Below are 14,235 nucleotides of genomic sequence, written 5' to 3'. Positions count from 1 at the left end.
AATGTGACTCATATATAACAAATACTTACATGCCCAGTTTTAAAGGGATAGTTCACCCAAAAATGAAAATTAGCCCATGATTTACTCACCCCCAGGGCATCCTAGCCGTATCTGACGTTCTTCTTTCAGACGAATCCAATCGGAGTTATATAAAAAATTGTCCTTGCTCTTCCAAGCTGTTATAATGGCAGTGAATGGTGCCCCTGTTTTTGAAGCCTAAAAAAACTGCATCCATCCATCATAAAACTACTCCACACGGCTCCGGGGTCTTAATAAAGGCCTTCTGAAGCGAAAAGATGCGTTAATGTGAGAAAAATATAGATTTTTAAACAATTATAAACCGTAATCTCCAGCTTCCAGTCGCTCAAACAGGCGCGTTCACGAAAAGACATTCAAGCGCATGACGTAGGCGTAGCGGCAGGCGCAACGTAAGCTCACACTAACGCATCGTTTTGCTTCAGAAGGCCTTTATTAACACCCCGGAGCCGTGTGGAGTAGTTTTATGATGAATGGATGCAGTTTTTCGGCTTTGGCTTTAAAAACAGGGGCACAATTCACTGCCATTATACAGCTTGAAATTTTAAATATACCTGCGATTGTGTTAGTCTGAAAGAGGAATGTCTAGGATGCCTTGAGGGTGAGTAAATCATGGGCTAATTTTCATTTTTGGGTGAACTATCCCTTTAATGCTAATGAAATGTAAAACTGAGAAACCATCATACCTGCGGTCCTCTCTGATGGTTTCCTGTGACGGGCAGCGAACTTCCTCCAGAGTGGGGAGGGCCCATATGTTGCCGACACACACCTTGAATGCTCGAGGTCACATTTAGTTCCCTGAGGACAGCAGTGTCTCTTATCTTCACAGCACACGGCCTGAACACACACACAAAGAGAAAGAAAGACAAATGTAAACATTACCATGTACATGTAACAGCATTCCAGAATAAAAATATGGTCAAACAGGTGCTATACATTTTTCATAGCACAGCAGCCCCAGCTGCCATCAGGCATCTGGCAGCAGGTGGTGTCATCGGGACACTCAGACTCCTGATCTGGACAAATTACTGCTTGCTAAAATCACAAACAAAAAGAGAAAGTTTTATTTCAATGCTGAATATTTACTCAAGGCTTATCTGGATTTGTGGCTGTGCAGGTATGCATGTTACCTGCTTTGTGGCGACTTTTTCCACCCAGTCTAAAATGTGTGTCTTGTTCACACACTTGGAGTGTACCAGGTCACACAGAGTGCCCTGATAACAGCAATGCAAGTGATCGGAGCAGCATTCTGCCTACAAACACACATACAAAACAAGAGTCATTTGATATAAATGTGCACATTGTTTACTGTGTTTAAAGGAATAGTTCCCCCAAAAATAAAAATTTACTCACCCTCAGGCCAAACAAGGTGTAGATGAGTTTGTTTCTTCATGGGAACAGATTTGGAGAAATTTAGCATTACATCACTTGCTCACCAATGGATCCTCAGCAGTGAATGGGTGCCGTCAGAATGAGAGTCCAAACAGCTGATAAAAACATCACAATTAATAAAGGCCTTCTGAAGCGAAACGATGCGTTAGTGTAAGAAAAATATAGATTTTTTAAAATGTATAAACTGTAATTTCCAGCTTTCAGTCGCTCAAGCAGGCACATTCACAACAAGGCGTTCGAGCGTATGACGTAGGTGTAGCGGAATCCGCATCGTAAGCTCCGGGGAGAAGAGTGTAGTCTCGCGAGAACCAAGTTTTGTTTACAGCACAGGGAAACCACGTGAAGTACATCTGTAGTTTGTGCCGCCGCCGCTGCAGCCTCCTCCATCTCGCTGAGTTCCTGGTCGGTATACTCTGGTTCATACAAATATGCACTCTAAAAAACACTGGGATAAAAACAACCCAAACAGGGGCACCATTCACTGCCATTATATAGCTTGGAAGAGCCAGGACAATTTTAAATATAACTGCGATTGTGTTCGTCTGAAAGAGGAATGTCAGATACGCCTAGGATGCCCTGAGTAAATCATGGGCTAATTTTCATTTTTGGGTGAACTATCCCTTTAAGGCAGCTTTAATCGCCTTTTTGGTAACTTCATGACTTAACTGACGACATAACTACGACATTGCATGTTTGTAGTTTATTTTGTGCTTTAATATGAAATCATAAACAACGCGAATCGCCGCATTTGTGCATGCGATTGAAGAGCATTTGCTACGAGCACAGCATAATGGCTGACAGGACAGGAAAATTAGTTTTTACTGACATATGGCCTGACAACATCTCATCTGACCACAGTTCACTGTTGTTCTACTGAAGCTCCCTCATCACCTGTACCGTTTCCGTGCTCATTTGACTAGCGTCTGGCGCTGAGGCGAAGTTGGAGTGCACGTCTGAAAATTCTCCTGTTTGATGTGGTCATAAAGACAGTTCTTGTCAATAATTCAATTCTTGTCAAGAAAAAAAAGACACAGATAAAGAGACATAAAGTATACTTAAAAATATACTTGAACTTTACTTCAGTATATTTAATAAAATAAACTTGAAGTATACTTCTTTTTGGTAAGGGTTGTTAAATTGGTGATTTTTGTTTAGTAAAGCAGCAGGTTTTTGTGGGTTAAAAATGATTTATTAAGAAGTTTGTTATGATCAGCTGCCATACTGCCATACTATTGTCCAAAACATTACAAAAAAAAAAGATATTTTGAAGAATGTGCGTAACCAAACATTTGATGGTAGCCATTAACATCCATAGTATTTTTTCCATACTATGGAAGTTAATGGCTACCAGCAACTCCATTCATGCTTTATATCAAGTGGGGAAAGTTTACAGGAAGCATTTTGAATGAGTTATTGTTAAGTCAGAGGCCTCCTTTCACAAGATTTTGTTTCCTATCAACCAGACAAAACACTCATGGTAAGGTTCCATGGCTTAAATTACTTTCACTGACTGGTTGAGAGGTGGAGATAACAGTCATTTCTTTCTAACATGGAACACTAATTTCATTCTGTCTGCTGTGTTATTCTTGCCTTTTAGTTTGAATCAATGCATTGTAACTGCCTAGTGAAGGTCATCCAATGCTCTGGGTAAAGCGTGCACACTATAGCTAAGCCACTACTAAAGCACAATCAATCAAGTCCACAAATAACAGCCATCTGTTACCTCTTATTCTGGAGTATTGAAGGCCACAGTTTTTCAGTTGTATTTCTGGAATATTTTTGATTTAGGTGGTTTATTTTGAGATGTTTTCGTAGCTTGGACTAATAGCATAATGGTTTCTACTCCTCAGTGCAGACAACAGCAGTACGTGCTAAATCCAAAGTGACTGGCTTGCATTAGTATAATGGTATATATATATATATATATATATATATATATATATGGTATTGGTATTTGTGTAAATTAAAATAAAATACCAAAAGCTACAATCAGTCATTTTAAATGCTACAAGTGAATGTAGGCATCACATTATTATAATGTACTAAATAAAAAAATTAATATAACTTTAAGTGAGAATTTAATGGTTATAATTAATAATAAATCATGCATTTAGCAGACGCTTTTATCCAAAGCGACTTACAGTTAGCTAAGCCACTACTAAAGCACAATCAATCAAGTCCACAAATAACAGCCATCTGTTACCTCTTATTCTGGAGTATTGAAGGCCACAGTTTTTCAGTTGTATTTCTGGAATATTTTTGATTTAGGTGGTTTATTTTGAGATGTTTTCGTAGCTTGGACTAATAGCATAATGGTTTCTACTCCTCAGTGCAGACAACAGCAGTACGTGCTAAATCCAAAGTGACTGGCTTGCATTTTTTGATGTTCCTTTAAAAATAACACTTTTTTTCCCTCCCCCCGGTTGTGTATCACAACAGGGTCAAATAAGTGCACATACGCCGGCCTTTGCTGTCACTCAAAAATGGAACTGCAGCATGTAGACGTCAGTCATGACGTATTTCAAATAGTCCTTGAAAACAAAAGAAAAAAGTTACCTAGAAGAAGGGACATGGCTGTCATCAAAAATAGGTAGGGAAACAAAATTCTAGTCAATACTGACATATGCCGATAATTATTTTCATGTTATGGCTGATAATAAATCTAAATAAATAATATAATAAAACTAAAATAAATAATTTTAAATGCTACACGTACATTTGGGCATCAATTTAATGTACAGTATTATACATTATATAACAGTAAGAATGTACAGTAAGAAAAATGCTAGGCTAAGTAATTTCGAGATTTGATAACGATTACATTTAACAGCGTTATTGTGTTTAAAGATTAAGTTTGATTAAAAGTTGAGTTTAAATGAAAAATAAACTGAAAGGTTAAGCAAAAAATGGCCATAAATTCTACACTATTTTTATCTATATAACTTCAAAAATAATAAAACTAAAATTAATTATTTTAAATGCTAAAAGTACATTTAGCCAGGCATCACAACATTATAATGTTGTGTATGAAAAATGGAAGTTCATATTGAGATTTGAAGAAGATTGCATTTAACAGTTATTGTGTTTGTGATTAATTTTTATTAAAAATTAAGTTAAAATTAAAAATTAATTGAAAAATTAAAGGGATAGTTCACCCAAAAATGTTATTTACTCACCCTCAAGTCATTCTAGGTGTATATTACTTTCTTCTTTCAGACGAATACAGTTGGAGTTATATTAAAATATGTCCTGGCTCTTTCAAGCTTTGTAATGGCAGTGAATGGTGGTCAATATTTTGAAGCCCAAAAGAGTGCATCCGTCCATCATAAAAAGTGTCCCGCACGGCTCTGGGGGGTTAATAAAGGCCTTCGGAAGCAAATCGATGTGTTTGATTAAGAAAAATATCCATATTTAAAACTTTACGATGACGTAGGACGTAGGCGTAGCGTAAGCTCCAGTGAGAATATCCTAGTCTTGCGAGAACCAAGTTTAGTTTACAGCAACGGAAAAACCTGTCTCTTGGCTTATATCGAAATTCTCTGACATTTTTCTTTACAAATGCTCATTTTGTACTTCTAATTCGTGACGGTCTTTTGTTTTGCTCTCCTCTGTACTTCTGCGTTCGTCACTTCTCACCAAAGTCCCTTTCAAGGAAAGTCTGTTCACTCGGCTGTAGGGGTGGGAGAAAAAAATCGATTCTCCAATGCATCGCGATTCTCTCTTCAACGATTCTGAATCGATTCTCACCATTTCTCAAAAACTGCCCTATGAACTCACAAATAAATTACATATTTCAAATCAGCAACAATATCTGAAATGAACTGCCCCATGAATGTTGTTTCTTATGCTGAAATAGTGTAAAAAAGCTTATTTTTCAGGCTAGACCAGCCAATGTGCATGCGCAGTCATAATGCACTTATGACTGCTCATGCATTGGCTGGTCTAGCTTCAGGTTTCTATGGGAACCGGAGCTTCTAACGGCCGCTGCAGTGATGCAATGACTTTACCAGTCAGCGTTTGGCTCTTTCATTTAGAAGGTGGGACTATTCCGTCATATTTGCGCATTGCAGTTTCACCCATTCATAAGTATAGGAGTGAACCATCTTTGTATTTCTATAGTCTTTACTTCTCACCAAAGCTTACATCATAAACTGGAATGCCATTCTCTAGTGAACTATCTCTTTAACTTATAAGTAGCCAAGATAAAAAATTGTATACTATTTATCTAAATGCATTAAAAACAATAAAACTAAAATAATTAATTTGCTAAAAGTAAACTGAGGTGTCACAACATTAAAAGTATTACAGTATAAATAATGGAAATTAATTTTGAGATTTGAAAAACATTACATTTGATTTAACAGCATTATTAAGTTATTAGTGTTTATTAAGATGAACTTTAAGTAAGTGTTATGTAATCTAAATCTAAAAATAGGGGAAATTAGCATACACAATTAAATATTCAATATTAGCCAATACCAGTAAATTAATAAAGTCTGTAATATTGGCTCATAACCAAAATGCTTCCTATAGATCATGCATTCCTAAAATAATATGATCTTTACTACAATCATTGTTGCTTGAGGCACTGATAAGACCCAGGGTCGTCTGTGATGATGTAACGCCCCTGTGGACTGTTTATTGTGGTTTCTTCCCCTTTTGTTGGTTTAGCCCGTACTAATCATTAGTGAATTACCCTCATTGTGCTCACCTGTCTGCCACTGGAAGGGCTCCTGATTTCTCGTTAAGCCCAGGAAGGGCTCCTGATCCCAGTTCCGCCCAGGAAGTGAATGTTACCCAGAGTGTGTGTGTGTGTGTGTGTGTGTGTGTCTCACCTACCTGAATCTGCCTTGTTGTGTCTACATTAAAAGTCATTATTGGAATCCTTGTCGTCCTCGTCGTCCTGCCTGCCTCCACACACCATGTCGTGACAGATGATAGGTTCATCAGGGTTTTTTTCCCGTTCCGCTCGTGCAGTGGCGTTCTAAGTTTGCCCCATGACCCCAGGCGGCTGTCCCACCCTATTAGCATAACAAAGTTGTCCACTTCTGCTCCTTGTGTTGGATGCCACTAGTTGTCAAGGAGGAGCCATGTGGCATGTCCCAGCCCTGCTGTGGGCCATCTGTGGGCCTGTCCTCCTTTCCACTCACTATTCCTGACTCACTCTTACCAGTGTGGACGGAAACCTCCATATAACATGCGTGAGTCATCGGACCGTTTGTCTGCAGTCTGATAAATGTGAGTATTAGTCTATAAAATCACCTTCCGTGCTGACATTTGTCAGTCACTAGCCTTTTTCTTGCTTTCCCACTGTGGTTTATTTATTTTCGGTCTTGAGCGTACTGTGAACTGTGCACCCAGCGGCATTTAATTAAAATTTTCAGGGAAATGTAATCTTTGTGGGGGAGAACTGAAGAAAAACAAAGTGTTAACATGTTGAGCACTGTTGACATTTGACTCTATACTATTGATAGATTGATACATTAGACAGGCTGATTAATTGGATGGTATTTAGCCATTTTTACATTTATTGTCGGCTGATAAATATGTCTGTTGGACACTTAACAGAAGTGCTAGCTTTCTCTTCCATTCCTGTCAGTTCAAAAATCTATACAGCTTTGTCAATATATATATAATTTTTTTACATTTTTTTACAATTTAGTTAAAGCCTGTTCCTGGTCTCATGGGTTTCACTGATTCTCATATTCCCAAAGAAAAAAATGTTCCAGTTCAAATATCTAAACACTCGTAAATCAAGATACATTTACTTGTGAAACAAAATGACTTAAGATAATAAGTCTTGTTTTCTCATAAAATTATTTAAAATTAAGTGACTAATCCTTTAAAACAAGAATATAATAAGCTAAGAAAAAGAAAATTCATTCAGAATCAAAAGGTAAAACAACTAGATATTTCTACGTTTTAAACAGCAAGTGCTTGTTTTAAGCATAAAGCATAGATATTTGCACTGAAAGGCAAGACAAAAATACTGAGTCAGAAAATCTTTCTTTGCAGTGTAAACTTTGATTAAGACTTGAAATCACAACAAATGAATAGAAGTAATGATTTGCTCCTTCTCTGAAATGACATTCTTTTTCAGTGACTTCACCTGGGCCACACAGGCTGTTGAATAATGTTAACAAATTTAAAAGCTATTTAAGCATTGTTTTAACAAGCTCCATTCTTTTTGTAATGGCCACCTTTTACGACCCAATCATTCACTGATGAATAAAGTTGTGCCATTTTTTTTTTTGGTCCTGTTTCACTTCGAGATATGTCACGTTATGGAAGCAAATTGGGTTGCAAATGTATACTGATTTTAAACTACTCCACCCTTATTTAGTAACCAGAAGAAATAAAGAGTAAGAAACTCAGAAATACCCATGCAGATTTCCTACAGTTTTCTAGTTTTCTAATAATTTCCACTATTTTGAGGGATTTTTCACTATTTTGTGTAGGCCTCATTTGCTATAATCTTCATATGGGTATTATATCAGCCATTGGGCACCCTGCTTTCGGCCAATGAAACTAAATTTTTTCAAAAACACTCCCACTCTCCCATTTGGCAAAGAGATTCCTTGTATAAATATTATCATTAGGTATGCTAACTTTCTCCTCACACTTATGAGTAGTTAAACTTTGAATTTTCCCCACCATGTGCCAGGAAGTAGTGTCAAAACAACAATTATTCAAAACGTGTTTGCAATAGCGCTTCATTTCCGTCTTCTTTTCTCTCATAGCCTCTTCCTTCCATCAAGCATTGGAACTCACCCCATACACCCCTTGTTGGAGTGGTTGTCATGGGAGCTGGTTGCCAGGCAGCCGAAAGAGGTGGTGATTGGGGGGTGTTGATGATGATTGGAGTGAGGTATGATGAACAGTGAGGATTCTTAGCATGACGGACCTCTGGGTGTGATTACACTCTGGGTTTCTTGTCTGATCCAACAGGGACCGCAATCACGCCCGGAGCAAAAATAAGAACAAGGGAGGAAAACAGGCAGAGAGAAGGAGGAGAGGGCTGGGAGAAACAGCGTTAGGGATAATGAGTTGTTTGAGACTAAGATTTAGTAATCAAATGCAGTGGAGTGAGAGAGAAGAAACAAGGAAGTGACATCGCTACTGGTCTCAGTGCCTCTTCAGGCGTTGCTGGAGGCTCTCGCCTGCCTGATATCAGTGCTTCTGCGTCAGATGGGCTGCTTTTTATGCCTTCAGGCTTTGAGAACAAGCAGACACGGCCAGTGTGTTCGCATGAGCCTGGGGCTCCCCTCTATGGTGATGGGACTGAATGCAGGGCAGCTGAGGAAAGAGATGGGCCGGACTTCCGTTGGTATTAATGGAAGCACTGCTGTTTAAATGCACCCATTCACCCAAAAAAATGAAAATTCAGGCATCATTTACTCACCCTGATGTTGTTCCAAGCCCATAAAAATGCTCATCTTCGAAACACTAAAGATATTTTTTAATGAAACTTGAGAGATTTCTGTCCATTGAAAGCCCATTCCGCGAATACATTCACACTTCAAACTGTTCATAAATAGATTGTAAAAGAAATCCATATGAATTGAGCAGTTTAAGTTTTCCAAAGAGACATGTTCATTTTATATGATGAACCGATTTAATTTAAGTTTTTATTCACATATAAACATTGATCAGATCTCATATGTAGTGCATATCAAATATGGTAAACGGAAGTTCAAACGTATTTGCAAGAACCAGTGTCATGCAAAAATATTTGAGCTTCCGCAAGAACCAGTGAAATTAGTGTACTGTTCAGATTCCATTTTCCATGTTTGATATACTCTATGTTTCTGCACTGATCAATATTTTTCTATGAAAAAAGACTAAATAAAATCTATTTATCATATTTATTAAGTGATCGTGTCTCTTCATAAGATTTGGATTAAAGCGCCAATGTTTTGGGTGAATGAACTTTTAATAGAGTGGTTTCAAAGATGACTGAAAGTCTTATGGATCCTATTGGAACAACATGAGGGTAAGTAACTATGACAGAATTTTCATTTTTGGGTGAACTGTCCCTTTAATGTTAAATGTACATTAGTCTTAGGTATGACTGTATAGCTGGTCGCATTTTGTATTAAATGTAGAATTTTTTATTCAGCCAAGTTATTGCATTTTGATGGAAGTTTATGGAGACAGAAATGTTTTTCTTTGCAATAGTGTGCATTGATGAATTGTGCACAATAAGACCAAGAATGTATATTACGAGTATCTGTTTTGATTTTAAAGCTCAATGTGGTATTGTAAGAAATAAAATTGCAGTACATTAATTAATATTTGTGTTGGCACATCCCTACTAACGAAATTCAATAATAAAATTTGAATTTCAATTAACCCTTAAATGCATGAATGTTTCGCCAATCATTCTTACATATTCGGGTCTTTAGCGACCCGGACCTATATATCCAGCACAGATGGATCTCTAACTGCTGCAATAGCAAAAAACTCTCTTGATATTTTAAGAACAATTACAGAAGAAAAAAATAAAGCATATGTTGTTACCTTTTGACCCTTGAAAGGGTTCAATTTGAGCAGATGATTTTACCATCGCTGTCATCGTCAGAGCGCACTTCCAGTACATTCAGCATCTGCCTCATATTCACGATCTCAACCATATTCTCAAAACGATAGTTTTCAATGACGTGATATTCAATATTTTGATCACTGGCAGCTTATTCACCACATCCAGCATCAAATGGCAGTGACATTTATATTTCATTGCCTATAGTAATTGCTCTGCAGTAAAGAAATTCAAACCAGTTCAATTTTTGCTGATGATATTCGTTTGTTTTATGCCTGCTGTATAGCACGTATTGAGTCATCAGATATGTAAATATAGTTGCGCAGAAAAAAATACTTACACATTTACATACCTCGGGTCTCTAGCGACCCTATACACTTTTTACAAAAAATTAATCAGAAAATGGACATTCTTTTATATTTTACTATTTTTTTCTTATTATATTGTTTATAATGAATAGATTGAGGAATACTAAGAAAGTTGATGTTTAACTTTAAAAAATGAAGGAGGGAGAGGGTAGAGAATGATGTCCCGGGTCGCTAAAGACCCGAGGTATGCATTTAAGGGTTAATTAACTTACCCTAACTTAATAATTGGTTAATGTGGATCCTCTGTGTAGTGGTACATATGAAGCTGTACTGACAGATCAGCTTGCATCACGTATCCTCTGACAGCTTAGTAAAGAAACGCAGGCCTTTGTCATATTGCCACTCAGTGCAGGTAGAGGGCAATGTGCCACTGGATCATTGTGACTCTGTCAAACTCCTACAGTCGGACTACATAAATCTAACCCCATTTTCACTGACCGTCTAGAGAGGACACATTGATCGACTCTTATTTAACAGACTGGCAACTGAAAGCGTGTTTGCCTGAATGAGAGTCCCATAGGCGCTGGAAGTGGGGGTGCTGAGGGTGCTGCAGCACCCCCTGTTTTTTTCTGTGGGCAACTGTTTAACTGGTGGGAATAAAAAAAAAAAAGAATCGGAGAGTCTATTTACACTAAGTGCAAATAGCCCGCCTTGTTGGCAGAGGCTATTTACACTAACTCCACCCACCAACGTGTGATTGTGCTAGTCAACATTACAAAAATGGTCATCGATCGTCAGATTCAGTGACGTAGATGGTAAAGCGTGTGCCATACTCCTTTTGACGCGATCGACCCGGGTTCGAATCTGCCTTTTGGCGAACTTTTTTTCTCCCTTTTCAAATTTCAAATCACATCAAAAAAGCATTTATTTTTAATAAAAATGAAGGAAATAATCAAAAAGTTGAAAATAAAGTATCAGGTAGGGTTAGGTGTAGGGAGGGCTTTTCTCCCAATAAGGTGGCATCCATTTAATAAATTGAATTAAAATTAAAATTTACACTCAATAAGTTATTATTGCACACTGTTTTATAATGTATTACAATGCTGAGGTGCAGATAACTGACACTATTTGCAATAAGTAATTAGCAGAATATCCTATTTTAACTATCTATAGCTATTTGCACTTAGTGTAAATAGCATCACTAAAAATACTGCTATTTTCATTTAGTGTAATAGCATCTATCGCTAAGAAAATATGCTATTTTCACTTAGTGTAAATAACATATCACTAAAAAAATACTATTTTCACTTAGTGTAAATAGCATATCACTAAAAAATACTATTTTTACTTAGTGTAAATAGCCTTTATCGCAAGCTCCCCCGCTGTTTATATGTAGCATATAATTTCATATTCGAGAGGATTGGACATATACATCTCTGCTAACAAATAGCAATATTTACTAATGTGTCAATTCATTTAAATTGTGGAGTCTCCTACCACCAAGATGTTCCATTGGGAGTAGATATGACGTTCTAAAGTCTGACGGAATTGTGGAATGATTTGTAATTAAGAATTGCTTAGGCCCTACATATATTTGCAAGCCTTTATATGCTTATTGACTCTGGGTAAAACAACTAGCCTATACAAAATGCTGGACATGATTAGTCTGGTTAAATGTCCATGTGAATGCATTGATCCAGCCCTGCTGGTGGACTCGCATTTGGGTCATGAGAATTTAGGACAAGTTCAATCAACAGAGCGTGATCAATTCAGCACCAGAGAAAAACTCCACAAATCGCCTATTTTAAAAATACTGGAATACTTTCTCTCATCCCAGTTTAATGTGCAGAGTCAACTTTAAGTCATGTTGATTAAAAGTAACTATTGTGCTTTGAAGACATTGCAACATGGCAGCATTGCTTCAACCAATGGTGTGAGTTTGAGGCGGGACTTACTGTAAATCCAAACAATTGCTGCGTCCCAATTCGCCTACTTACACTATGCCCTAAAAGTATGTACTCTTTTTGTGAAGAAAAAGTACATACTTTTGAGTATGTAGAAGAATAGTAGGAAAGCTTTGGGACATACTACTTCATCATAGTGCGTCTTTAACGGACGCTCTGTTGCTTAGTTACGTGCATTCTGTCACTGTTTAAACTGCCCTGTCAATCATCTTATCACAGTTAACATCATCCACATTTCGTTTAATTTGATTTCCTACCGTATTGGAGAGAAATTAAGAGGTGCGTTGATCTGCCAGTCGCGGGTCTATCATGCCGAGAACTCTGCTCGTGTGTTTGTATAATGATGCATTTAAAAGTTAATGACCAAAAGTATCATTATAAAAGTTCACAGTGTTGCCGCAGATGAAATATAACGTGGATAACATTAAATTTATATTTTTTCATCAGGTTAGACATTGATTATTTATCACTCAAATCCGTTTATCTACCTGTCCGTTGGTCGCGTATATCCGCCATGTTTGTATTTTATTTTATCACTTTTTTAATGCGTGTTTGTAGTTCTAATTGAATCCTCGTCCACCGCACAATGTGTTGTGGGCAATATTAGCCATTAGAGCAGTGATGGACAAACTTGGCCCTTCCAGGCCACTTTCCTGCAGAGATTTGATCCAACCCTGATAAAACTCACCTGCCTGTAGCCTTCTAGTAGTCTTGAAGACAATGATTAGCTGGTTCAGGTGTGTTTGAGTAGGGCTAGAGCTAAACTCTGAAGGAAAGTGGCCTGGAAGGGCCAAGTTTGCCCACCCCTGTTTTAGAGTGTGCATCGATCTGCATTTACAATTCTAACCGGAAGTAGTAGACCATCCGGGAATCTTTGGCATACCTTTTTAAACATACTATGATTTGGGACATACTAATTCTATTTTCGAATACTATTTAGGACGGATAGTATGTGAATTGGGACGTAGCAAATGTGTCGTGAGCGTTTTAGGTAACCTGTTTGAAAACAATTTTGGTTTGTTCCACTAATGTTGCAAAAATTGCAGAGCTTTACTTTTGTCATGATTCTCCAACTCAAGGCTCAGAAAAATCCACTGGTAATTCCGATATTGTGGTGACATTCAATCGCATGTAAACAGAACAAATAATAATTAGATAAATACAGAATATTTAACCATATAGAACAGTGTTTCCCAAACTGGGGGTTTGTGAGGGAACTGCAGGGAGTCTGTGAGTTGAAAGAAAACTACTAAATAATTAAATAAAAAAAAAGTTAAATGAATTTTTAAATAAAAACAATCAAAATAAAACTTACATTTTTAAATATTTTTATTTGTTTACCTGCATGTCATGTCATCATTAACTGTGAACATGCAAATGTGTGTCTATACTATTGAAATATTCCCTTAAAATTTAAGAGGAAGTAAATATATTAGGTCAAAAGGATTTGGTTTGGCTAACAAAAAAGGTTAGGGAATCCCTGTTAAACAACATAGAATATACATGTATATACACACTACACAGAGTAAATACCTTAAATAATAAATAGATAAAAATATATCTATTTTGTTTCCTTGGAGAAATCTAACAAATAAAACCAGTAATATAAAACAATCAAAAATGCATAAAAAAGGCAGTATATCTTTAAATTTTGGAAGGCCATTTTGTTACGTAAGTAGAATCTTGAGAGGTATCCAGCACACTGAGGTCATTCTTCACTATAGCATTAATAGGCTTATAGGAAGTGTGCTGTGACTGCACATGCTGTGCTCTATTCACAGTAACTAATATGTCAGAATAACAAAACTATGTTTAATTTTCATTAGCTATTTTATAAGTACATATGATGAGCTGAGCTGAAGAACATAGCAAGTACAAACACAACAACACGGACAACTGGCACTGCAGATGGGCGACTGAAAGTGTGTCATCACCATCCCCAGTCTAATCACCTCCGCCCGCGCTCCTCCTCTGTTTCTCTCTCCCCTCCCTTCCC

General features: G+C 37.1%; 1 long non-coding RNA gene across 1 annotated transcript; it reads right to left on the bottom strand.

Annotated features, from left to right (window-relative positions):
* Positions 1-720: 720 nt before the first annotated feature.
* Positions 721-1,283, bottom strand: LOC107749666 (uncharacterized). The gene is made up of 3 exons (XR_001641066.1): positions 1,167-1,283; positions 973-1,071; positions 721-873 (listed from the first exon to the last, which is right to left on the bottom strand). It is a non-coding gene; the product is annotated as an uncharacterized LOC107749666 (long non-coding RNA).
* Positions 1,284-14,235: the final 12,952 nt, after the last annotated feature.

Source organism: Sinocyclocheilus rhinocerous, unplaced genomic scaffold (genome assembly GCF_001515625.1).
Source record: "Sinocyclocheilus rhinocerous isolate Xijiao unplaced genomic scaffold, SAMN03320098_v1.1 scaffold1101, whole genome shotgun sequence".
Classification (NCBI taxonomy): domain Eukaryota; kingdom Metazoa; phylum Chordata; class Actinopteri; order Cypriniformes; family Cyprinidae; genus Sinocyclocheilus; species Sinocyclocheilus rhinocerous.
The sequence above is the reverse complement of the archived record's forward strand: the minus strand, read 5'-3'. Positions and strand labels throughout refer to the sequence as shown.